Raw genomic sequence first — 25,145 nt, forward strand, 5'->3', positions numbered from 1 at the left:
TTGACTCTGGCTTCTTTTGAGCCTGCTGCTTCAGCTTCCTTTACAGTATTCTTTTGACCATCACTTCTGCCAGATTATCAGCTGTAAGCCCTTATGGCTGTTTCTTTTTCATTTTTCTTAAGGATGGGTCGTCCCTTATCAATCCTTTTATGCCTACTGTGGTTTGAGTTCTCAGTCTATTCATTTGCCCACGTATTTCCCTTCTCTGCAGTCTGCTAGTGAGAAGATTTTGCATGTCTTGGATTTGCATAGACAACTCATATTTGGATAAAACTAAAGCTTTTCATAAATCTGAGCAGCTTGTTGCTCTTCAACCTAGGCCTTTAGGTTTGACTGTTTCCAAGAAACCCATTTCATCCTGGTTACCTAAAGGCATTTTTGCTGTTCTTTTTCATGAACAGAGTCTTCCTCCTCCTGTCAAGTCTCATTCCATTAGGGCTGTTATTTCTGGTGCCTTCAAGGGTTTAAGATACTAATTCTTCAGGCAGCAACCTGGACTTCTATGCATACCTTTGCTAAGCACTATAAATTGGATGTGGTTTCTAGGGACAGAGGTGGCTTTGCCAGACCCATTCCCTATGGCTTGCTGGAAGGCTCTGCTGGCCCTTCCTCCTAATCATTTTCCATAAGTTTTGCACACTCCCTATTGTAAAGAATACAGCAACAGTGGTATGGAAGGACACACTACAGTTGTGTAAAATCTTACCATAACCGTAGATGTCCTCTTCACTGTTGCGGTATTTGCTCCCTCCTTCCTCCCCCTTGGTCTTAAACTTTTGGATGTGCTTACCTAATATATCATTAGGCTGTCATTCCTACTCTGGCTTTTCCAGTTCTGAGGATAGTATGTCTGGATGTCACCTTTATGCCTTACACTGTGTGCAAGGAGCATACATGTAGTGTACCATTTACAACCAAAAGGCTTTGGTGTACTGGCCAGTAGTCAAAGTAGCAGGGGATCCCTATTGTAAAGAATACTGCAACAGTGAAGAGTGCATCTGCTGTTATGGTAAGATTTTCCACAACTGCACTTTGACATCCTTGTTTGAGATTTGTGCCTTCAGTGAAATAGTATGCACATCTCTGGCATACTGTTTTTCTTTTAAGATTAAATGGTCAACTATTAACAAGATTGATGCATCTTTTCAAGGAGACCCATGCCCACAGACGAAACATGTATTTCAAATCTTGATTCCTATATTTTAACACTATTGGACTCCATTGTCTCCCCACATGGGGGTCCCGCATCTTGATTTCTCAAGTCTACTTCCAGGTATCCCACAATGCAGTTTGTCTTTAAAATATTACATAATAGCCCCTAAGCTCCTGTCAGTGCTTTTGACTTTGCATGTGTTTTCACATATACACTGCTTTCTTTTAGTCAGGTTTAATAATCATTTCTTGCTTTTCAATGACAAAAACAAGCAGGGATAAAACAGCAACATTCTCTGCCCATGAATTATCAATCACAGCAGCAACAGCTCAAATTTGCCACTTCAACAGATACAAAGGGGAGATGTTTACGGAGAGAGATGATTTTAAGGACTACAACTCGGGCATAACAAAATGAAAACTGGCCACTTTAGAAAAAGTAACAGGCACCGAGAATATTGTGTGATTATCCCTGTTCATCTTAGTCATTGAAAAGCAGGAAATGGTAATTAAACCTGGGTATACGTGAAAACGCATGTAAAGTCAGTGCATTGACAAGGGCTTAAGGGCTATGACATAGTATTTTAAAGCCAAACACTGCAATGTGGGATACGGAAAGGTTGACTAAACATCGACATGCCGGACCCCATGTGAGCAGACTTCTTTAAAAATTCCAAAAATGGTGTTAGAATGTGGAAAACAGATAAAATGTTTTGTCTGTGGGTGTGGTTCCTTAAAACTTCACAAGGTCCGTGGCCCTAATGGTATTAAGATATATAAGAAATATGAGCACAAATTAGTTCCAATAATAAAATATTTCATGCCATTAAAGGAGTGCCATACAGTCACTTGAATCAAGCCCAAACTATTGTAATTCTAAAATGTAATGTGGATTCTAAACATACTGTACTAAGAATTGCTGGCTTGTTTCTCTAGTTAACCTGGATATACTAACTTGCTGCAGTTTTAGCTAGATGCAGCTGGAATGCAGTAAGGAATGGTTGGCTTCCTACAGTAATCTGAAGACTTTTTTGTGTTGAGCTTGGGGGAGGGGGTTGGTTGAGTTTTGATAGCCTGACATTGTAGGCTTCCTACAGTAATGTGAAGTTCTGAGGACTTGTTTTTTGCTCTTCACATGAGCTGAGGGGATGGGGTGCCAGTTTGTGGGACTGGCACACAGGGCATTAGTTTAGCTACTCTTCTGGCCAATGTTAATGATTGTTGGGGTCACCGCTGTGCCTGCAGACCATTTACCTTATCCCCATCTCTAGTGTAGCTTTGTTGGGCAATATGGAATGGTGTTGAGACCACCTCCAGGGCTGTTCCAGTACCTGGTGCAGGTATGGGAGTACCAAAGTCGCAGTAGTATGGGGTAAGAGACCCCCTTGCCAGCTGTAATACACTGGCAGCGAGGTATTTTATTTTGTAAACTTCACAAGAGGGGGAGGACAAAAGCTTCATCATACAGCTGATCATATCTTAGCTGTTTATAAGGCTGATGTGGTTTCCCTGGCTAAGTGTTTTGCAGACAGCTAATTCTGGTGATTGTGTTCCCATACATGGCTCTAGTGCTGCCTTTGATACAGACCTTACTGTTTCAGAGAATGAGGAATCTGATGAGGATAATGGTGATTTTCTAATAGAGTCCAGTAGTGCTCATTTTTCAGGTCACCCTAAGCTTATGTCCAAACTGATCACTTTCCTCAAATAAACAATAAGTTTAGTAATGTTTTAGCTTGAGCAGTCGAACCACCCCAGAGATAGGTTGTATGACAAAAATATGACCATAGTATATGACAAAGGATGCTATGCCCAATTCTTTTGCTACCCCTGGTTACCAGCCTTGGAAGATGTTTATAAAGTTGCTTGCGGGACATAAATATCTATTCCAGCAGTCCCTAGAAAGGCTGAGGAAAATATGGGTTCTCCTTGGACAAGGCAGGTTTTTCTCATTTAACTGCTGACCAGCTGCAGTCTCCCTAGCTGTCTGGTCAAGTAAGTCCTTTGCTTCTAGTCCACCACCCACTGATGCAGGGTGATCCAAAATAGAACTTTGGGGTTAAAGGAAGTCTCTTGCTAATAATCTAGCCTTTAGAATGTTAAATTATCAAGGCTGTATGTGGAAATTTATTCTATAGCTTGCATACTGTTTCATCCTTACCTGCAGAGCAAAAGTCTTGTATGAAATTGATTATAGTTTTACTCTAGTTTTGAAACAGGCTTTTGAGGTATGGTTGAATGTACAGATAGTCTTGACAAATGCTGCTTAGTCTGTTGCATTAAGACTGTGCTTGGTTGTGTAATTAAAAATTTGTCTCAATCAGAAGTTCTAAGTACAACTTTAAGTTCTGGATTGGTGTTTGGGCTCTGTTGCACAGATTCAGTGGTATGATAGGACAAATTAATGCATAGTGGTGTATAGGGTGTTTCATGTACCCAAGTTCTTCCTAAACAAGGTGTCTTGCTTCAAGGGTCAGAGCATCCAAAAACCCCAACCAGAAAATTCTGGGGTCCAAAAGGAAATGGCAGGATGGTAATTCAAAATTAAATGATTGATTCCTTTCTGAAAATCAACTCCATGCAAACGAATGACTATTCAGAGTATCCCTGTCTCCTTCCCACAAGTGCACAATCAACCCTGCACCGTGGCTGCAAATAGGTTCTGAGAATAATTGAGAGATACACCTGGCAGTGGATAGAAAATTCTAGATCGCAGCTATTTTCTCTAGTGCTTTATCACATGGTAGAAGCAGATGTCATACAAACTGTGCCTGTAATTCACAGGCAAAGGATTTTACTCCAGAATCTTTGGTACCAAAAAAAGAGCACTTCTGGAGAACCCATCTTAAATTTGTCCTTTCTAAACACCTTTGTAAAAGTTCTGGAATTCAAAATACTCACCTTACATTTGGTTTTGCATTACTTCCAGGCCACTGTTTCATGATTAGCTTTCAAGGATGCTTGTGTGCCTATTGCTTAGTTTCAGAAAGCTTCAGATTTGCTTTCTAGGTTACATTATCAGTTTTCTGCATTACACTTTGAGCTTATCTACTGCACCTAGAAGTGTTTGCAAAGTGTCTGATCCAAGTAGTTGGCTAGTGCAATACCCTAGCATCCACATTTTCCTGATTTGTCTAATTTTCTCCAAAATGTTAATGGAAAGTTTTGCTAAATCAGGTTAACATAGTGCGAGCGAGTTGCAGTTAACTGGCCTTTAATGTACATAGAGGCAGTATCTCAGTATTTACATAGATGTACATATTCACATGAAAACTGCAACACAATACATGTTCTGTTATAAATGCAAACTGATATAGTACTATCCAAAAACGTATTCTCCAGATGTTTTAGCTGTGCACTGCATCTTTCATTCTTTGTCATGCTAATTTTGCTCATGATAGTAAAATGACAAATATCTCCATTTTAGTTTGAATTGTCATATGCTTTGGATGCTTTCAAAGTGGATCTTGTTCCTGCTATGGAGATCCTTGGTAAAATCCATAGTAAAGCTGTGGTCATAGTTTTTTCTCTGATCTTATCAAAAGGGTGGATTCCCTTCACTCCATTATTCATCATTTTGTTGACAAATACAAAAAATGGTCTTACTATGAGATGGTTTCTTTACAGAAAACCTGCAAAATTGATGCCTTAAGTTCAAAGTTCATTCAGAAAACATAGGGCTTCTTGACTTTGGACATTTTTTTAGATTGCTTATTCTGTTTTTTAAAAATTGGGATGTTTTTCTTATTGTAAAAACAGTAAATTAAATTCAGCTTTGCTTGGAATAATTTGAGGACCACATGTTTGGTTCTGTACTATTTTACAGCTCACTATTGAAAATGTGTTCACAAGAAAGTTTAGAAAGCAGAACATAAACATCTGGTCTGAACTGTCCATGATAAGCTCATTGGTTTGGATGCAAGTCAAAGGCTGATCAAATTAAGTAACCATTTGAATGTCTTTTGGTTGACTTTATTTATTGACCACTGGTGTAATAAGTCCTGTGGTTCACTGCTGAATTGTTAGCCATGTTTGTGCAACCCTTAAGTGTGCCTTGCTGTAATCTTAGTTTTGTTAGTGAAGGTGGTGCATCCAAGTAAAGGGGGTATGAAGGTGAAGTCCTTTTGTTTGGCATGCAGGGGCACAGCCCCTACAGAAATGTGACTGGAAGCACTGTGATTTTGATGCAATGTAAAAGGCCTGCTTTTAAAATGTGTTTTTGTGAGCTATTGTTTAGGGAATCATTTACTGAGACTTGCAGAGCTGTCTACATGCCTCTGTGTTTGTGAAGTCGGAACTGAGTTTGGCATTTGCAAGAGTCATGCAACAATCCAGTACATGCACAGAAATTTCAGACACTTGTAATGCCCTTTTAGCCTGCCAGTATACCAGAATGGTTATTTTTTTATGAAACTGGACGCTTAAGGGATTATCTAAACTAGTGCTTGCTTTAATGTAATTTGGTAGTCTCTTCCATGCATTAGTTACTCTGTGACCCAATTAGTACACCTGTCATTCCTTTATAGTTTGTCTGTTTCTCTGCTTTTTGATAACCCCAAACAGTCAGAGGTAGTTTTCTCTAAATTCCTTATCTGAATAGGTCTCTTCTTAAATGTCTTGTACTGTACAAGAACAGATATTTGTTTTTCATTGTTCCATACTACAGTTTGGGTCTAATGCAGCAAACTGATTCATGATTTCATCACTTCCAGTTTCCTAGACTTAATTCTTTTTATAGTTTTACAAATAGCATTAACCAATTGGCTGAAATGATCAGAAAAACTCTAAGCTGAATCTACCCATATGCCCAGGTCCTTTAATGAATCTGCAGTTTCAGTCTGCCTCCCAAATTTCATATGCTTAATTTTTGATATGTTAATTAGCATATTTTCCAGTGCCCAAGTGTTTTTGCATATATGCCCCATCTGTAAACACTTGTAATCAGTTTCTCCATTTTCAAGTGATGCACACACACTAGGTTAAAGGTCTGAAAGATGCAATCTAAAGTATGGGCCTAGAAGAACCCTGTGGGAATCCACATTGTAGCCTAGAGTTTCACCAGTCTATTTACTGTATTCTTGCCGTGTTCTGTTGGTCAACCATGCTGCTATCCATCTTATCAAAAGTACATAAATAGCTACATGTTCGTGTTACCCTGCTGCAGTCATCACACTTGGGTTATCCTGCCGTCAGGCGGTCCCGCAGTCGGCCCGAATTCCAAAGTCTTGGTCCGGTGTCGGTTGCTGTCGCTTCTTCCCTGATGTCAGTGCACCAGGGGTATATCAGAGGCATCCGGCGCCATTTTCTTCAGTCTTTCTTGCCACGCAGTGCCCGAAGCAGAAGCAGTTCACAAGTCCCTATAGGCTGACACCTGAGATTTTCGAATAGTTTCAGTCTGAAGTCTTCAAAGCTAAGTACGCCGTTGGGGAACCTTTTCTTGCCTCGGTCCGATGTCAGAAAAAGTTAACAATTGCATTTCTTGTGGGAAGCAAATACCTCATAAGGACTTTCATTCTTTTTGTATACCTTGCCTAGGCCCAGACCACGACGTCACTGGTTGTCGGTTTTGTGCTAGGTTCAATAAGCAAACTATTAAGCGATGCTTTGATTTCACACAACACTACTTTGGTAGGAAATTTAATTACACTATGCCTTCGGAGTAAACTACTACCGGCATGCATAAAAAAACGCAAAGATAAAGGCAGCCTAGATCCAAGCCAGAGGCCTCGGCTGGGCCGGTCGCCGGTTTTCAGTGATGCACCTACGCAGCCCCTGGCTACCGCTGAATTGGATTCCCAGACCGCTTCGGACTCTCCAGCAGAGTTTTCTAGGCCGACGCAGCTATTTTCTTTAGGACCTACCGACGACATTGCAGTAGGAGAAGCCGGTGCTGTAGGAAACACCTTTGGTTTCTGAAGGTGTCTTCAGACCGACTACTCTCACCATAAAATCTTATGCTAAGCTTAAGACTCCTCTAAAACCAAAAAAGACTACTCTTCAGTCTCCAGGTCAAGGCCCTATGCCTAAGAAACAGATGCTTAAAGTGGCTGAAGATTTAATTTCTTTGATCAGGGGTTCCCAACCCCCCCCCCCCCGCCAAAAGGCCTAGACAAGAGGAGGATTATGCCTCCTCTGATCAAGTGTCTGTTTCCTCAGGCTCCTCTGAGGAACAGGATTACTCCTTTCCCCCTTATGAAGATTCTGATGCTGAAGACTCCATTCCCTCAGCTTCTCCCCCTGAAGATTATTCCTTTGGGGGAAACCTTACATACCATGAGGGAACATTTCCACTGGGAAGGTCAGGACTACTCCGACTCAAAGAAAAGGCTCCGAGAGTTTCTTTTATTCCCCCAGCACAGACCCCTTGCTATCCCCCCAGTTTAAGACATTGTGGATGATGTTTTCTTAGAATCTAGTCTAAATCCAGATTCTCTGCCTCTTGCTCCAGCCAAACCAGATAGATACTATGGAGTGCCAGACTCTCCCAAATTCCTATACAAAAGCCATGTTGCTGATCTAAAGACAATCTCCCAGGGTCCCAAGGGGGCTAAGGCTTCTGTGGCTAAAAATCCTGTACCCTCTGAAAGGGACTCCAGAGCACTAGATAGGTGGGGGAAGAAGGTTTACACCTCAGCTACTCTAGCTATAAGAGCACTAAATTGTCAATTTCATATGCTTAAATACCAGCAATTCCTAATGTCTCAAAACAAAAGATGGGCATGCACCCTCAGCAGTCTGAATTCAAGGAAATGCAGGATATGTTGCATGCAGCTGAACAGGTGGGCAAACATACTTTACAATGTGGTTTTGATGCCTTGGAAGCTTCCTCTAGAGCAGCTCTTACTGGGTCTGTTATACGTAGGCATGCTTGGTTAAAGGAACAATCTCTGCCTGATCATGTTAAAGCAAAGTTACTAGATGCACCCTTAAACAGGATGTCTTATTTGGGGTTAAAGCAGAGGAGGTTTTAAAGAAAATGAAGGATAAGGCAAAATCTATGCAGATGGTCAAAGATTTCTTACAAGTACAGCCCCCACGCTTCAGCAGAAATTGGCCAACAAAAAATTGGTCCTTTCCAGCTTCTGACAGACCACAGAGGGGTAAATACAGGTGCCCAAGGGGCAGAGGACAAGCACAAATCCCTTACAAACCCCGCGGCACTGGAACACAGAAGGGAGGAGAAGACAGGCCACAAGCTACTAGAAGGCAAACACAATGACTTATACCTCAAACTGCCAAGCAAAACTCTCTTGGCAGCTCCCTTGGGAGGAAAATTAGCACTTTTTGCAGACAACTGGAGCATCGTGTCAAAGGACAAATGGGTCCTAGACATTATCTCACAAGGATACAGATTCCATTTCCACACCTTGATAAGGAAAAAAGGAATGCCAAACGTGCCACAAAATCAATGGGCAGAGGCACAAAAACAAATAGCTCTCATGGACATGAGAGCCATTCAACTGGTACCTACACAGGAGCAAGGACAAGGATTTTACTCAAGGCTCTTTCTAGTCTCCAGAAAGGACCATGCTTGGAGACCCATTCTGGACCTTTCAATTTTAAACACCTTCTTGCAAGTACCCAAATTCAAGATGCTAACACTACAGCAGCTTCTTCCCATGTTGGGCAAGAAAGCTTGGCTAGTAACGGACCTCAAGGAGGCATACCTGCATGTCCCTATCAGACAAAATTGCAGAAGATACCTCCGGTTCATTGCAGGTTCAACCCATTACCAATTCTCTGCACTGCCCTTTGGCTTATCTACTGCGCCCAGGGTCTTCACAAAATGCCTGGCACCAGTAATTGCATACTGCAGACAAAGAGGAATTCAAACATACCCATACCTGGACGACTGCCTCATCCAAGCAGAAAGCAAGGACATTCTCTTACAACACCTGGCTTTTGTAAAACATCTTCTAAGTTGCCTAGGGTACACAGTAAACGAAAAGAAATCAAAACTAGTGCCCTCACAAAATGACAGTCCTGGGTGCCAGCTTGAATACAACGGCCCAGATGGCTTATCTGACGCCAGACAAACTACAATTAACTCAATACTTCAGAGCAATGGCAGCAAAGACCCAACTCCCTGCAAGAAAAATTCTGCAGGCCTTGGGCTTCATGGCATCTTGCATACTACTAATACCATTTGCAAAACTGCATATGAGGAAATTACAATGGTACCTCAAAAGCGTATGGACTCAACACAGCCGCAGCTTGGAAACAGATACCTCTCATTCCCTGCCTTCAACAGGAGTTCCTGTGGTGGTCACAGGCATGTCACCTCAACAAGGGTCAGCCTTTCACCTTACCCCCAGCCAGGCAAACTATGACAACAGATGCATCGGACTATGCCTGGGGGGGCACATGGCAGGACAGTGCATTCAAGGCATATGGACTGCAGATCAAAGGAATCTACACATCAATGAAAAAGAAATGCTAGCTGTACAAAATGCTCTGACAGCCTTCAAGGACCTCTTACATCCAGGACAGCTTATAATAAGGACAGACAACACCACAGTAATGTGGTGCATAAACAAGCAAGGGGGTACACACTCCTACCCTCTATGCAGGCAAGCAATGACCTTGTGGAACAGCACTGGCTTACCAAGTTCAATTACAAGCTCAGTTCCTGCCAGGAAAAAATAACACATTGGCAGACGACCTAAGCAGAAACATCATGGATCCCCACGAGTGGAAACTGGATCCACAAGTGTTTGCAATAACTCAAAAATGGGGGCTCCCAGACAGACATATTTGCCAGCCCCCAAAACTATCAATTAACAGTTTTGCACAAGGACTTTTCACCATCAAGCTTGGAAATTGGACGCACTCTCATTCAGTTGGAAAATGCTGACAGTGTATGCCTTTCCTCCATTACCCCTTCTCGCAAAGGTGCTGCTGAAAGTCGGGATGGAGAGACCCCGAATGATGCTCATTGCCCCAGACTGGCCACGTCAGCACTGGTACCCACTATTAAGGAATATGGCCCAGGGCCCACCATGGATTCTACCACAAATTACCCATCTGCTCACACAGCAAGACAATCAGATTCTACCACAAATTACCCATCTGCTCACACAGCAAGACAGTCAGATTCTACACAGCCAACTCAACCTTAAACTTGGCTGCATGGCAAATCACCTAAGCAACCAGCCAGCTCCTCTCTCACAAGCTGTTATGGATGTTATTTTGGAGGCCAGGAGGCCCAGCACCAGGAAAGCCTACTCAGACAAATGGAAAAAGTTTTGCGCCTGGAACCAAGCTAAAGGCCAAAATACCCTTCAGCCTGACGTACCTCAGATTTTGCAATATTTAACTGAGATGTTACACAAAGGTCTTTCTTTTTCATCTATTAAAATCCATGCCTCAGCTATTTCAGCTCACTACAACACGGATCCTCCCTTATTTTCACATCCACTTCTAAGGCAGTTTCTCAGAGGGGCCAAAAACATTAGGCCTCCCAGGAGAGCACCAACACCTACTTGGGACCTCAACTTTGTTCTGGAAAAACTTACACTTACCTCATTTTGAGCCAGCTTTCTCAGCTGACTTAGTTTATATCATGGAAGACTGCCTGGATGCTAGCAATTACTTCAGCGAGAAGTTTCAGAGCTTCAGGCACTAATGGCAGTAGAGCTTTTCCTCATTTTTCATCAAGACAGAGTTTCTCTACGAACTAACCCCTCCTTTATGCCTAAGGTGGTATCCAATGTGGCTCTAAATCAAACCATCCATTTACCCACCTGCTTTCCAAATCCACAGAACAAAGGAGAAAGACTCCTACATTCCTTGAACGTTCACAGGCAGCTTACGTTACTACTTGGATAAAACTAAGGTTTTCAGAAAATCTGACCAGCTTTTTGTATCCTGTGCTACAGCGTCACAAGGAAAGGCTATCTCAAAACAGACCATTTCCAAATGGATAGGACATTGCATACGTTTTTGCTACACCCACCATGGAAAACCAGTTCCTGCTAGCATAAGGCCCCACTCTACCAGGGCAGCAGCTACATCTACAGCCTACCTCAGGGGGGTGCCAACCAAGGATATTCTGGAAGCTGCAACTTGGAGTTCAGTACACACCTTCACCAAACATTACCACTTTACTCTAAGACTAGAGCTGGCTTCGCCACTGCAGTTTTGCAGGGCCTTCTAGCCTCCTCTAACCCTGTTTGACTCCACCACCCATCCTTAGCTTTGGAGTTCTACCCAAGTGTGATGACTGCAGCAGGGTAACACGATGAACATAGTACAGTTTTGTACCTACCATAAATGTAGATGTTCGAGTGAATACTCTGCTGCAGTCCAGGTTACCCTCCCTCCATCCCCTCTGAACTAGCTGAACTTCTCTACCACTCTATCCTATACTACCTCTGTAGTGTATTTGCTTGTGCCTAAGGGTTTTGTTTTATTTTTATATAGCGCTCTATATATATATATATATATATATATATATATATATATATATATATATATATATATATATAATTTGCCTACCTATTAGGGGCACCTGACATCTGGGGCAAGAAAAACTGAAGAAAATGGTGTCTGACGCCTCTGATATACCCCTGGCGCACTGACGTCAGGGAAGAAGTGACAGCAACTGACGCCGGACCAAGACTTTGGAATTAGGGCCGACTGCGGGACCGCCTAACGGCAGGATAACCCAAGTGTGATGACTGCAGCAGGGTATACACTCAAATATCTACATTTATGGTAGGTAAACTGTACTTTCTAATTTATTGATCGGTGTTGTCTATGACCCTATCAAATACTGAAGTCTATATAAATTACATAACAGTACAGTTTTTCATTTAAAGCTATTATAGAACATGTTGCAGGATTGTAGAAACCATATGTCAGCATGCATATGGGGAAAATAAAACCAATCTTTCCAGTTCGAACAAGTTATCCAACATTTTTCCACAGCATGAAAGTACTTGGAGGCCTGTGTATATGGGTTTGCCCTACTCCCCTTTTCATTAAACATGTCTCCTATCTTGAATTTCCCCATACTTAAATGGTCTAGTCAATAACGGATATAATAGTGCTGTAAATATGAAGTGTTCTAGGGTCATTTTTACTAATTGTCTCCTCACTGTCCTTTTGAGTCCAGTTTGCGTAGCTGTTTTTCAATATAATCTCATTTGATTTCAGTATCTGAGGTTACTTGGGCGTTGAGACAATTTATCACACCATTTGTGAATTCAGACAGTTTCTTTACTCCTACCACATCATCTTGCACATCTATAAAATGGTTTCCTGTTATGCTGTATCATTAAGCACATTTTCTTGAGCTTGTCCCACCATTTCATTTTAGTCTAATTTGCTTATTTTGATTTTCAAAGTAAATAGAATTGTGATTTTCTAAATGGACTGATAGTAAAATGTAGTCCTGATGGTGTTGACTGTTGGTTGATGCACACCAATAACTCTAGTTGTATTTTAAAGTAAAATGTTGATTATGATCATAACCAATATCACTAGTTTAAAACTGTATGTTCAATTTTCACCCTCTTCAAAACAAATGATCAGATTAGTTCTTTTATATCACATGACCTTGACATTCTTGCTAGCTGAAATTTCCATTCCTCAAACTTCTAACACTTGCTAAATGATTCCAGATCAAGTAGAGGTTTTACTCCTTTATAAGAAAAGTACCTCTCCCTTTTTACCAAGGCCCGTGCACAAACAGCCCTAACTGGATTCCTGCAAAGTTTCCAACTCGAAACAAACCTAATAGCTGTTGCATACCTTTCACACTGTCCCCACAATAATTCATAACCTTTTTCACAAACATCCTCTGAAACTAACGATTGTAGCAGCATTTTACTAGGCATCTTTAATTTCAACTTTCAGGTCCCTGATCAGCAGACCTTGCCTAATTTCTTGCTGACCAAGGCTTTTGGTAACGTCTGTGAACCCAGTAGATCGAATTTCAAGTAATCAGAACACTGCACCTTGGATCTAAACATCCCAAATGGATATCTTCGCTCTCACACCTACTTCAACTGAACACAAGTCCAAGGAAATCACAGAACTCCTTGACAGCATTCAGAGTGGCATTTGTTGTAGTTTGAAATGTTAACCCATGGTTTATATACCCATTTCTTGATTGCATCTGTAATCTGTCTCCAAAAACATCACGCCAGCAATCTGGGAAACAGCTACTACCAAATGAACCCAACCCTAACTACACCACCTACTTACTCCTACCTCTCTCCTTCAGTTATAGGAAAATTTTCTGAAGAAAGTATCTGCACACAATCTCAAAATATCCATCTTCTGTCTCCTAAGCAATGTGGCTTCTTATCTGAAGAGAATGCCATGACAGACCAGTGTGCCCTAACATATTCTACAAAACACTATGCACAAAGCCGTACCCAGATGTTCATCGTGCATACAGCTGCAGTCATAACAGATGGGTTCTCCTGCCATCAGGCGGGTCCTCGGTCGGCCGAATTCCAAAGTCTAGGTCCGGTGTCGGTTGTTGTCGCTTCTTCCCTGACGTCAGTGCGACAGGGGTATAAAAGAACCAGCAGACGCCATTTTCTTCAGTCTTTTTTGCCGCGCAGTGCCCGAAGCAGAAGCAGTTCACAAGTGCCGGTCGGCCAGCTCCTGAGTTTACAAAAAATTTGGAACCGAAGTCGTCTTAAAAGCTAAGTACCCCGTTGGGGAAACTTTTTCTTGCCTCAGACCGATGTCAGACAAAGTTAATAATTGTATTTCTTGTGGGAAGGAAATACCGCATAAGGATTTCCATTCCCTCTGTATACCTTGTTTAGGCCCAGACCACGACGTCTGTCTGTCGCTTTTGTGCTACATTCAACAAACGCACTATTAAGCGTCGGGCGGAGTTCGCCCAGCATTATTTTGGGAAAGCATTTAACTATACTATGTCGTTGGATACTCCGGTTTTGTCTAAAAAATGCAAAGACAAGGACTGACACTCGAGGTCTGCGGTCTCTACTGACACCACGCCAAAGCCTACTACACGTGGTCCGGTTCTCAGCGAGGCGCCTACGCAGCCCCTGATTACAGACTACACATCTTTGGCAGTGTCTCCTGTACCCGAGGTCGCAGGCTCCTTGGCCCACGCCCTGACTACAGATACCGAAGCCACGCTTGGCATTGAAACACAGAATGTGGACAGGTCCACCTCCACTCAAGGTGTCTTCAGACCTTCCTCTTTTTTTCTCCATCAAGGCTTTCACCAAGTCTAAAGCTACCATGCACCCTAAGAGACCAGCTACACAGGGCCCATCTCCAGGCCCCATGCCTAAGAAACAGATGCTTAAAATGGCTGAGGATTTAATTACTCTAATCAGAGGTTCTCAGCCACCTCCGGACAAAAGACCCAGAGTGGAGGAAGATTCCCCCTCCTCTGATCAGGGCTCCATTATTTCAGAGCACTCTGATTATCAGGAACAGTCTTACTCTCCTTTTGAAGACTCTGATGCAGAGGAATCTATTCCTTCTGTATCCCCCCCCCCTGAGTATTACTCATTTGGTGAAACCCTGCATACCTTAAGGGAACACTTCCACTGGGAAGGCCAGGATTATTCAGATTCCAAGAAAAGGCTCAGGGAATTTCTTTTGTTACCCCAGCACAGGCCTCTGGCTATACCTCCTGTCCTGGACATCCTAGATGATGTTTACTCGGAGGCCTGCCTTAACCCAGACTCTCTCCCTCCAGCTCCAGTTAAACCTGACAGGTACTACAGGGTTCCTGACTCGCACCAATTCCTATACAAAAGCCATGCTGCTGACCTAGAAACCATCTCACAGGGGCCCAAGGGAGTTAAGGCCTCCATTGCCAAAAACCCATTGCCTTCCGAGAGAGATTCCAGATCCTTAGAAAGGTGGGGAAAAAAGGTATATACCTCGGCTACCTTATCCATGAGGGCCTTAAACTGTCAGCTTCATATGCTAAAATACCAACAGTTTGTTATCTCAATTGAAAAGTAAAATGTCACAACCTGAACAACCAGATGTGAAGGAGTTGCAGGATTTGATGCATAGTGCAGAACAAGTGGGTAAACATACCTTACAAATGTGGTTTTGATGCTCTAGAGGCCTCATGTAGAGCTGCTGTTACAGGCTCAGTCATACGTAGGCATGCTTGGCTCAAGGAACAAGCCTTGCCTGATCATGTCAAAGCTAAATTACTAGGCCCTCTTCAAAGGATGTACTATTTGGGGCAAATGCTGAGGAAGTATTACGGAAAATGGAGGAAAAGGCTAAATCAATGCAAACTGTGAAAGAATTTCTGCAGGTTCAACCCCCACGTTTTAGTAGAAGTTGGCCTTCCAAAAACTGGTCCTTTCCTGCCACAGACAGACCCCAAAGAGGCAGATACAGGCGCCCGAGGGGCAGAGGACAAACACAAGGCTCGTACAGAGGCAGACAATGGCAAGCCCCTACACAAAGAGGTGGTGAGGACAACTCGCAATCTTTCAGAAAGCAAAACCAATGACTTTCCCCTTTACATGCCAACCAGGTCTCAAATGGCAGCACCCTTAGGAGGAAAGCTGGCACTTTTCTCAAAAAATTGGCATATTGTCACAAAGGACAAATGGATCCTGAACATTATAAACAGAGGCTATAAATTCCATTTTCATACCCTTCCAAAAATAAAGGCATGCCAAATCTGCCACACAAAGGGCAGAGGCACAAAAGCAAATTTCAGATCTTATAAACATGAAAGCTATTCAAGAGGTACCTACACACGAACAAGGTCAAGGTTTTTATTCCACGCTATTTCTGGTGCCAAGGAAGGGCAAAGATTGGAGACCTATTTTGGATCTTTCCATCCTAAACACATTCCTACTCGTACCAAAATTCAAGATGCTCACTACAGCAACTTCTTCCCATGCTGGGCAAGGAGTCTTGGCTGGTAACATTGGACCTCAAGGAGGCATACCTGCATGTCCCAATCAGACAAAATTGCAGAAGATACCTCAGATTTCTTGCAGGTTCAATACATTATCAATTCTCTGCATTGCCCTTTGGTTTATCTACTGCGCCCAGTGTATTCACGAAATGCCTAGCATCAGTAATTGCCTACTGCAGACTTCAAGGGATACAAATATACCCTTATTTGGACGACTGCCTGATCCAAGCGGACAGCAAGCACATTCTTCTGAAACATCTGGCTTATGTAATAACTAGGATACACAGTCAACAAAGAGAAATCAAGACTAATACCCTCTCGGAAGATAATTTTCCTGGGTGCCAGTTTGGACACAAAACACCCAGAAGGTGGCCTACCTCACGCCAGAGAAGCAGGGGCAACTAATTCAATATTTCAGAACACTGGCAAATTGCACCAGGCTGACTGCAAGGAAAATCCTGCAGGCTCTGGGCTTCATGGCATCTTGCATCTTACTAATCCCATGTGCAAAACTGCATATGAGAAAACTACAAAGGTACCTAAAAAACATATGGTCTCAAAACAGCCAGAGTATGGAAACAATGATACCACTAATTCCATGTCTGCAAAAGGGATTTCTTTGGTGGGCTCAAGCATGCCAAACAAACACAGGTCTTCCATTCAGCAAGCCTCAAGCAAATCAAGTCATCACAACAGACGCCTCGGACTACGCCTGGGGGGGGCGCACATGACAGACCGGTACATTCAGGACAAATGGACCCAAAAAGAAAAGCACCTTCACATCAATCAAAAAAATGCTAGCAGTGATAAATGCTATTACAGCCTACAAGGACTTTCTACAACCAGGTCAGCTATTGATAAGAACAGACAACACCACAGTTATGTGGTACATAAACAAGCAGGGAGGAACACATTCTTATCCCCTATGCAGACTGGCCATGTCACTTTGGAACATGGCCATGGACTTACAAATGGAGCTACAAGCACAGTACTTGTCAGGCAAGGAAAACACGCTGGCAGACAACCTAAGCAGGAATATGACAGATCCACACGAATGGAAGTTGCATCCAAAAGTTTTTACAGAAATAATCCAAGAATGGGGAAGGCCAGACCTAGATCTCTTTGCCTCCCACAAAAATCATCAATTGACAAAATTCTGCTCAAGGATCTTCCATCCAAAGGCCTGGAGAGTGGACGCTCTCTTTCAGTTGGACATCAATGACAGTTTATGCCTTCCCACCTCTTCTTCTGCTGCCCAAAGTCCTATTGAAGACCAGAGCAGACAGACCAAAGATCCTCATTGCTCCGGACTGGCCAAGGCAACACTGGTACTCACTACTAAGGAGTCTGACGCATTCCCCACCATGGACCCTGCCTCTAATGCTGCCTCTTCTGACTCGGCACAGCTTCAAAACTCTTCATAGTCAGCTGAAGACACTCAGTCTAGCCGCATGGAAGATTCCTTAGCATCACAGCAGGCCCTGCTCTCCAAGGAGGTGCAGGATGTCATTTTGGAGGCCAGAAGGCCATCAACTAGAAAAGCTTACTCTGCAAAATGGAAACGTTTTTGTGTTTGGAATGAGAAAAAGGGCCAGTGCCCTGGAAAACTGAATTTACCTCAAATACTACAATATTTGGCCGAACTGCTAAGCAGTGGACTTTCGTTCTCCTCCATCAAAATCCATGCCTCAGCCATTTCTGCAGAATACAACACTGATCCACCTTTATTCTCTCACCCTCTATTAAGACAGTTCCTCAGAGGGGCTAAGAATTTAAGACCTCCAAGAAAACAACCAATACCTGCTTGGGATCTTAATTTCATTCTGGAAAAACTGACTTTGCCCCCTTTTGAACCAGCTGCTTCATCAGATTTACAATATTTGTCCTGGAAAATAGCTTTCCTTCTGGCTATCACTTCAGCTCGTAGAGTTTCGGAACTACAGGCTCTTATGGCTGTCCAGCCTTTCATCATCTTCCATCAGGACAGAGTTTCATTACGTACCAACCCGTCCTTTATGCCTAAAGTGGTATCCAGGGTTGCTTTAAATCAGGCCATACATTTACCTACTTTTTATCCTAATCCTCAAAACAAAGGGGAGAGATTACTGCATTCCTTGGACATCCACAGACAACTGTGTTATTTGGACAGAACAAAGCCTTTCAGAAAATCAGAACAGCTTTTTGTGGCCTATGCGGTAGGAGCTCAAGGAAAGTCAATATCCAAACAGACAATCTCAAAATGGATAGCCCACTGCATACGCTTTTGCTATTCCTTTCATGGCAAAACTGTACCTACAGGCATTAGAACTCATTCCACCAGGGCCACAGCCACCTCTGCAGCCTTCCTCAGAGGAGTTCCTACCAAGGATATTTTAGAAGCAGCCACTTGGAGTTCTGTGCATACCTTCTCTAAGCACTACAACCTACCATTATACTCCAAGTCTAGAGCAGGCTTTGCCACTGCAGTCTTGCAGGGCATTTTGGCTCCTCCTAGCTCCACCTAGTGCCTACCACCCCTTTTCTTAGCTTTGGGATTCTACCCATCTGTTATGACTGCAGCTGTATGCACGATGAACACAGTACAGTTTTGTACCTACCATAAATGTAGATGTTCGAGTGCTAATACAGCTGCAGTCCAGGTTTCCCTCCCACCTTCCCCTCTAGGGGTATTCTTTTATGTTGTATTTGCTTGCAACTACTGTTTTTTGATTATATTGCATTGCATTATTTTATGTATTGCCTTCCTTCTGGGGCAAGAAAGACTGAAGAAAATGGCGTTGGCTGGTTCTTTTATACCCGTGTCGCACTGACGTCAGGGAAGAAGCGACGACAACCGACGCTGGACCTAGACTTTGGAATTCGGCCGACCGAGGACCCGCCTGACGGCAGGAGAAACCCATCTGTTATGACTGCAGCTGTATTAGCACTCGAACATCTACATTTATGGTAGGTACAAAACTGTACTTTCTGCAACCCAGATGCATGAAGGTTCCAGCAAAACAGTACTGCTTGCTTCATCCAGAAATGCAGTCAATGTAGAAAGTTTAGTCCAGGCAAAGCCATATAAACCACAGAATAGTGAACAAAGACCAGTTTCAGTTGAAGCCCCAATTCTGTTTAAGAACAGGGAGGTATAGACCATAAGTCTGACTAATGTCATATGCAAGGCCATGATGGAGTTATGAATCTCCTAAACAATGACACAGGACTCTACCTAATTCAGTTTTGTCAAAGGCAGGTCATTCCTACTTAACCTGGTTGACTTCGAGAAGGTCACTGAAGCTACGGATGAGGGCAAACAGTGTGAAATAACTACCTCTAGGTGTTTGATACAGTACCTCTATCAGGCACCCTAAACTTCCAGAATTAGGGCTAAACCCATATGTCACCTGATGGATAGCGGTCTCTCAGATAGGATTCAAGAAGTCAAGACAGGGTAATCCTAGAGGCCAAGACAGGGTAATCATAGAGGTCAGTCACTAGTGGTGTACTTTGGGAATCTGTGTTGGGGCCTCTTTTTTGGCATGTACTTCCCTGATGTCAAGACAAATGTCAAGGGCATCTGGCTAAAAGTTTGCAGCAATTGCAAATTAGGTATGGTAACAGACTCCCCTAAAGAGAGATGCCCTTCAAGAGGATGATGCAGACAGCTGGTGCTAGAGCCATGGACTAAAACTCTCTGCTAAAATGCATAATAGTACCCTTTAGAAGGACTGCCACCCCCTGAAAACTACTACATTGATAATCCACCCTTAGAAGCAAGACCCAGTTGTCAGGGGTCTGGAAACGCATGTTGACAGTAATCTGATGTTTGACCACCACATGTCTACTGTGATGAGACTCCTCCTGACACCTTATAACTTGTGTATATATAGCTAGCTAGATAAATAATTTTATACACTAACCATATTTCTGCCACCATGGTATGTGCACCCATAAGCAAACCAGCTAAGAAAGTGCAAAGGGCAGGGCACATATCACTTGCATGGGTGAGGAAGGGAGCTGGCACTACCAGGAATCAGAGTGGATTAACCACTGCCCTGGCTAAAAATGTGCTCTAAAGCTTTTTCTATAGTGTGGTGAGGCTCTGCTGTCTTGTAGATTCACCCCTTTTTTCGTGATTTTGCTAATTAGAGTTCAAATCATTTCTGAATCATTCAGTTTGTGCAGTGAGCAAACCTGATAAATGTAGTTCTACACAGTCATACACACTTGAGTATCTGTACAGCTGTGCGTGCGAGTGCTCAGGTGATTACCGAGTGGGAATTGTCATATGTTTAACTTTCTTTGGATGGAGCTGCTGTAGTGTTACGCATTCACAGCAGAGTGCAATGGGATGGAGGACAGCCATGTTTCACACCTTAAAGTGCCACTAACTATAAAAACAAATACCCAAACATCCAGTTTACCACCCATCCCACAAGTGAGTTGCATGATGATGTCCATTATTTCATAGAGGCTGGGGCACACAGTTTTAGGTGCCGATTATCTGCCATTTATCCTGAGATCTTTCAAGGTGAGATATTATGCCTGATGTAGTGTAACTTTTAAAGCCCAGAGGTGTGGGGAGTTCCAAGATTTTCTGGATAGCCTAAGGAGTGCAAGTGTAGGCTCTTACAGGTAAATTATACCATGTCACAGTACTGCAAGCATTAGTCTTGTACTTTTTTTAGTTGAGGCTTTTACCAAAGCTCCTCTCCCATGCTTGGGGAACAGTGATGTCACCATGACAGGGAACATGATTCATCACAAGCTTGACATCCTTCACTGAAGGGGGAAGTTAATGTGCAGTCACCCACCTTGTATATTGCAAGTATAACTTTTAGCTACCCAAATAACCTGCCACTACCAAATTTTTCTATTATGTCTTTATCCCCCAAAGAGATTGAATGGAATAAAGCAGATGGAAGAGCACACCAAGGTGAGTGTACATGCTGTCCTAGAACTGTCTGGCTTTTAACAGCAACAGTAGGCACTAAATTGCTTAACTTTCATGCAAACAGTGAAACATCTGTCATTTCTGGTATAGACAAAATGTATTATGACTATGCAATGTTAACTTCATGCAGCGTCCTATATAGCTGGTCAAGTGTGACTTCATGCCTTTGTTCTGACATTTAAGATGTCAGTCAATTCATCCAACCCCCCCCCCCAACACAAACTTTTGTAATCATGAAAAAAAAATCCTATCTATTTTTGTGAATCTGTATTGTCACTGCATCAGTACATAGTGTGCACATTGGTTTGCCAGACATTTCACAACTTACAATAGGACTGTCTCCTTTGCCTATCACCTGTGATTGAAATATGTTCATATAAGTAGCATGCTTACTTTCTATATACAGTATAGTCAGACATCAAAATGCATCTGACTGCAGGCACATTGGTCTGGCTAAATAGCCCCAGCCATTAATCCACTATCCGCAATACAGCTTCATGTCAGGCTGAATGTTCTTTCAGGCCTACCTTGCATGATTCCATGCTTTGCAAAGTGCATTCTGTTTAACCTTGTATCATCAACAATAGTTAGAATGCAGATGTCCTTCAAGGATGCATCTGCAGTCATAACATATGGGTTGTCCTGCCTCAGGCAGCCCTTCGGTCGGCCGGATTCCAAAGTCTGGGTCTGGCCTCGGCTGATGTCGCACTTTCCCCGACATCAGAGCTTCTGGGGTATAAAGGCATCAGCCGACGCCATTTTCCTCAGTCTTTCTTGCCGTGCGGTGCCTGAAGCAGAAGCTGTTCGCAAGTGCCGGTCGGTCAGATCCAGAGATTTCAGCTACTGAAGACTTCTAAAAAAGCTAAGTACCCCGTTGGGGACTCTTTCTTGCCTCAGCTGATGTCAAAGTAAATAATTGTTTAACTTGTGGGAAACAAATACCTCATAAGGATTTCCATTCTTACTGCCTTCCTTGCTTAGGCCCAGACCACGACGTATCAGCTTGTTTAGCCTGTGCCTCCTTCAACCGACGGACTCTTAGACGTAGGTCGGAGTTTGCAGAAGAGTTTTTGGATCCGCTTTTGCTTATAAAATGCCGTCTGAGACTCCGACTACGCATTTAGCCAAAAAACGCAAGGAAAAGGACAGACACTCGCGGCCCGCGGTTTCGGCTGAAACCACGGTTAGGCCTACTGCGAGTGTCTCTGCTTCGGCTGAAAGAGTCCTCGGTTCTTACTTCTGCCGAAATCATACCTCCGACAACCGAGGCCAGAGAGGCCCCGGCTGAGTCGGCTACAGAAATCCCCACCGAAGAAGCAAGCGCACATGAATTGTCCGACACCATCCCATTGGACATTTCTACACCTGCTCGTGGGGCAGCTAGGCCCCCTGTTTCTATGTCTATTAAGGCCTTCTCCAGGGCTAAAGCAGCTAAAATTTCAAAGGCTTTACCTGCAAAATCTACCTCTCACAGACCTTCCTCGAGTTCTCAGATTCTCAGCCTTGCTGAGGACCTTATATCTCTGATTAGGGGTTCCCAACCTCACCCAGACAGGGCCTCTCAACCTCCTCCTGACAAAAGGCCTAGGACTGAACCCCTCTCCTCTGATTACTCCTCTGATGGATCTGATTTATCAGACCATCAGGAAGGGCCATACTCACCTTATGAGGATTCAGATGCAGAAGAGACTATTCCTTCTGCCTCCCCTCCAGAAGAATTTTCCTTTGGGGAGACTTTACACTCAATGAGGGAACACTTTCAATGGCAGGGTCAGGATTTCTCTGATTCTAGAAAAAGACTAAGGACCTTTTTACACTTGCCACAGCATAGGCCTTTAGCCATACCACCTGTGCTAACTGTAGTTGATGATGCAGATAATGTCAGTTCTGCCCCTGATTCCCTTCCTCCGGCCCCTGCCAAACCTGACAGATATTACAGGGTCCTGGATTCTCATTTTCACTTGTATAAAGCCCATGCTGCAGACCCAGAAACTATTTCTCAGGGCCCAAAAGGTGTTGCAGCTGCCACTGCCAAAAACCCCCTACCCTCCGAAAGAGAGTCTAGAGCATTAGAGAGATGGGGAAAAAAGGTTTATACATCTGCTACTCTTTCTGCCAGGGCATTAAACTGTCAATTCCATATGATACAGTACCAGGAATATTTGTTAGATCAGCTGAATAAAAAGCTTTCTTCTCCTGAACCTTTAGACCGTACGTCCCTTCAGGATTTGGTACACAACTCTCAGCAGGTCAGTAATCATTTCTTAAAATGTGGCTATGATGCACTGGAGGCTTCATTTAGATCAGCTATGACTGGAGCAGTAATTCGAAGGCATGCCTGGCTAAAAGAGCAATCCTTGCCAGACCATGTCAAGGCTAAACTCCTAGATGCTCCAATGGAGAAACAAAGTTTATTTGGCTCCCCTGCACAGGAGATTCTAAAGAAAGTGGAAGAAAAAGCAAAATCTGTGCAAACAGTAAAAGATTTTCTGCAGGTCCAACCTCGAAGGTTCAGCAGAAACTGGCCTTCAAAGAATTGGTCCTTTCCAGATACCTCCAGAGCACAGAGGGGCAGGAATAGACGCCCAAGAGGCAGAGGTCAATCAAAGGGTGTCTACAGGGGTCGTCAGTGGCAACCTGCCAACCAGAGGAGTACTGCCACAGCTGCAACTACAACCACTTCCGCAGGACAGACACAATGACTTGGCTCTGATTCCGCCTACCAGGGAACTGGAAGCACCCTTGGGCGGAAAGTTGGCTTTATTCTCGAAAAATTGGCATTGCATTACAAAAGACAAATGGACATTGCAAACAATAGACGAAGGATACAGGTTTTACTTCCACACTTTACCAAAAAAGAGCGGAATGCCAAACCTTCCACCAAACCAGAAGCCAGAGGCTCTAAGACAAATCAACAATTTACTCCAGATGAAAGCAATAGAAAGGGTACCATCTATGGAACAAGGACAAGGATTTTACTCCAGACTATTCCTTGTACCAAGAAAAGAAACCCAATGGAGGCCTATTCTTGACTTGTCCGCACTAAACACATACCTCATTGTGCCAAAATTCAAAATGCTGACCCTACAGCAACTTCTTCCTATGTTGGGCAAGGAGTCTTGGCTGGTGACTCTAGATCTCAAGGAGGCATACCTGCACATCCCTATACGACCATATTGCAGAAGACACCTCAGATTTCTTGCAGGATCAGAGCATTATCAATTCTCAGCATTGCCCTTTGGCTTATCTACTGCGCCCAGAGTATTCACGAAATGCCTGGCATCAGTAATTGCACATTGCAGGCATCAGGGAATTCAAATCTACCCATACCTGGACGACTGCCTAATACAAGCGGACAACAAGACAAAACTAATAAAGGATTTGGCCTATGTCATACATCTGTTGCAGGCCTTGGGATACACAGTCAACATCCAGAAGTCAAGACTAGTGCCATCCCAAAGGATAACATTTTTGGGTGCGGATCTGGACACTAACTCAGATGGCTTTTCTCACAGAAGAAAAACAAAAGCAACTCCCAGTCTACTTCATGGCTTTGACAAGACAAACTCAGCTTACTGCAAGGAAAATCCTGCAGGCCCTGGGTTACATGGCATCCTGCATAATCTTGATCCCGCATGCCAGGCTGCATATGAGGAAATTACAATGGTACCTGAGGAATGTATGGTCTCAACACAGGCACAGTCTAGAAACCATGATACCAATCATTCCATGCCTGAAAAAGGAATTCCTGTGGTGGGCTCAGGCCTGCCAGACCAACAGAGGGTTGCCTTTTAACAAACCACAACCAAGGCAGACCGTCACCACGGACGCCTCAGACCTAGGATGGGGAGCACACATGGAAGACAAGTGTATCCAAGACCTATGGTCTCAAGACCAGCTGAATTTGCACATAAACCTAAAGGAAATGCTGGCAGTGAAGCATGCAATCGAGGCATTCAAATCATTCCTCCAGCAAGGACATCTGCTAATAAGGACAGACAATACCACAGTCATGTGGTACATAAACAGGGAGGCACGCATTCCTACCCTCTGTGCCGGATGGCAATGGATCTGTGGAACCTAGCCCTGAATCTCAAAATCCAACTACAGGCCAAATTCGTACCAGGAAAAGAGAATTCACTAGCAGACAGCTTAAGCAGA

The sequence above is a fragment of the Protopterus annectens genome, chromosome 13.part0 (assembly GCF_019279795.1).
Source record: "Protopterus annectens isolate FY-2018-M chromosome 13.part0, PAN1.0, whole genome shotgun sequence".
Lineage (NCBI taxonomy): Eukaryota > Metazoa > Chordata > Ceratodontiformes > Protopteridae > Protopterus > Protopterus annectens.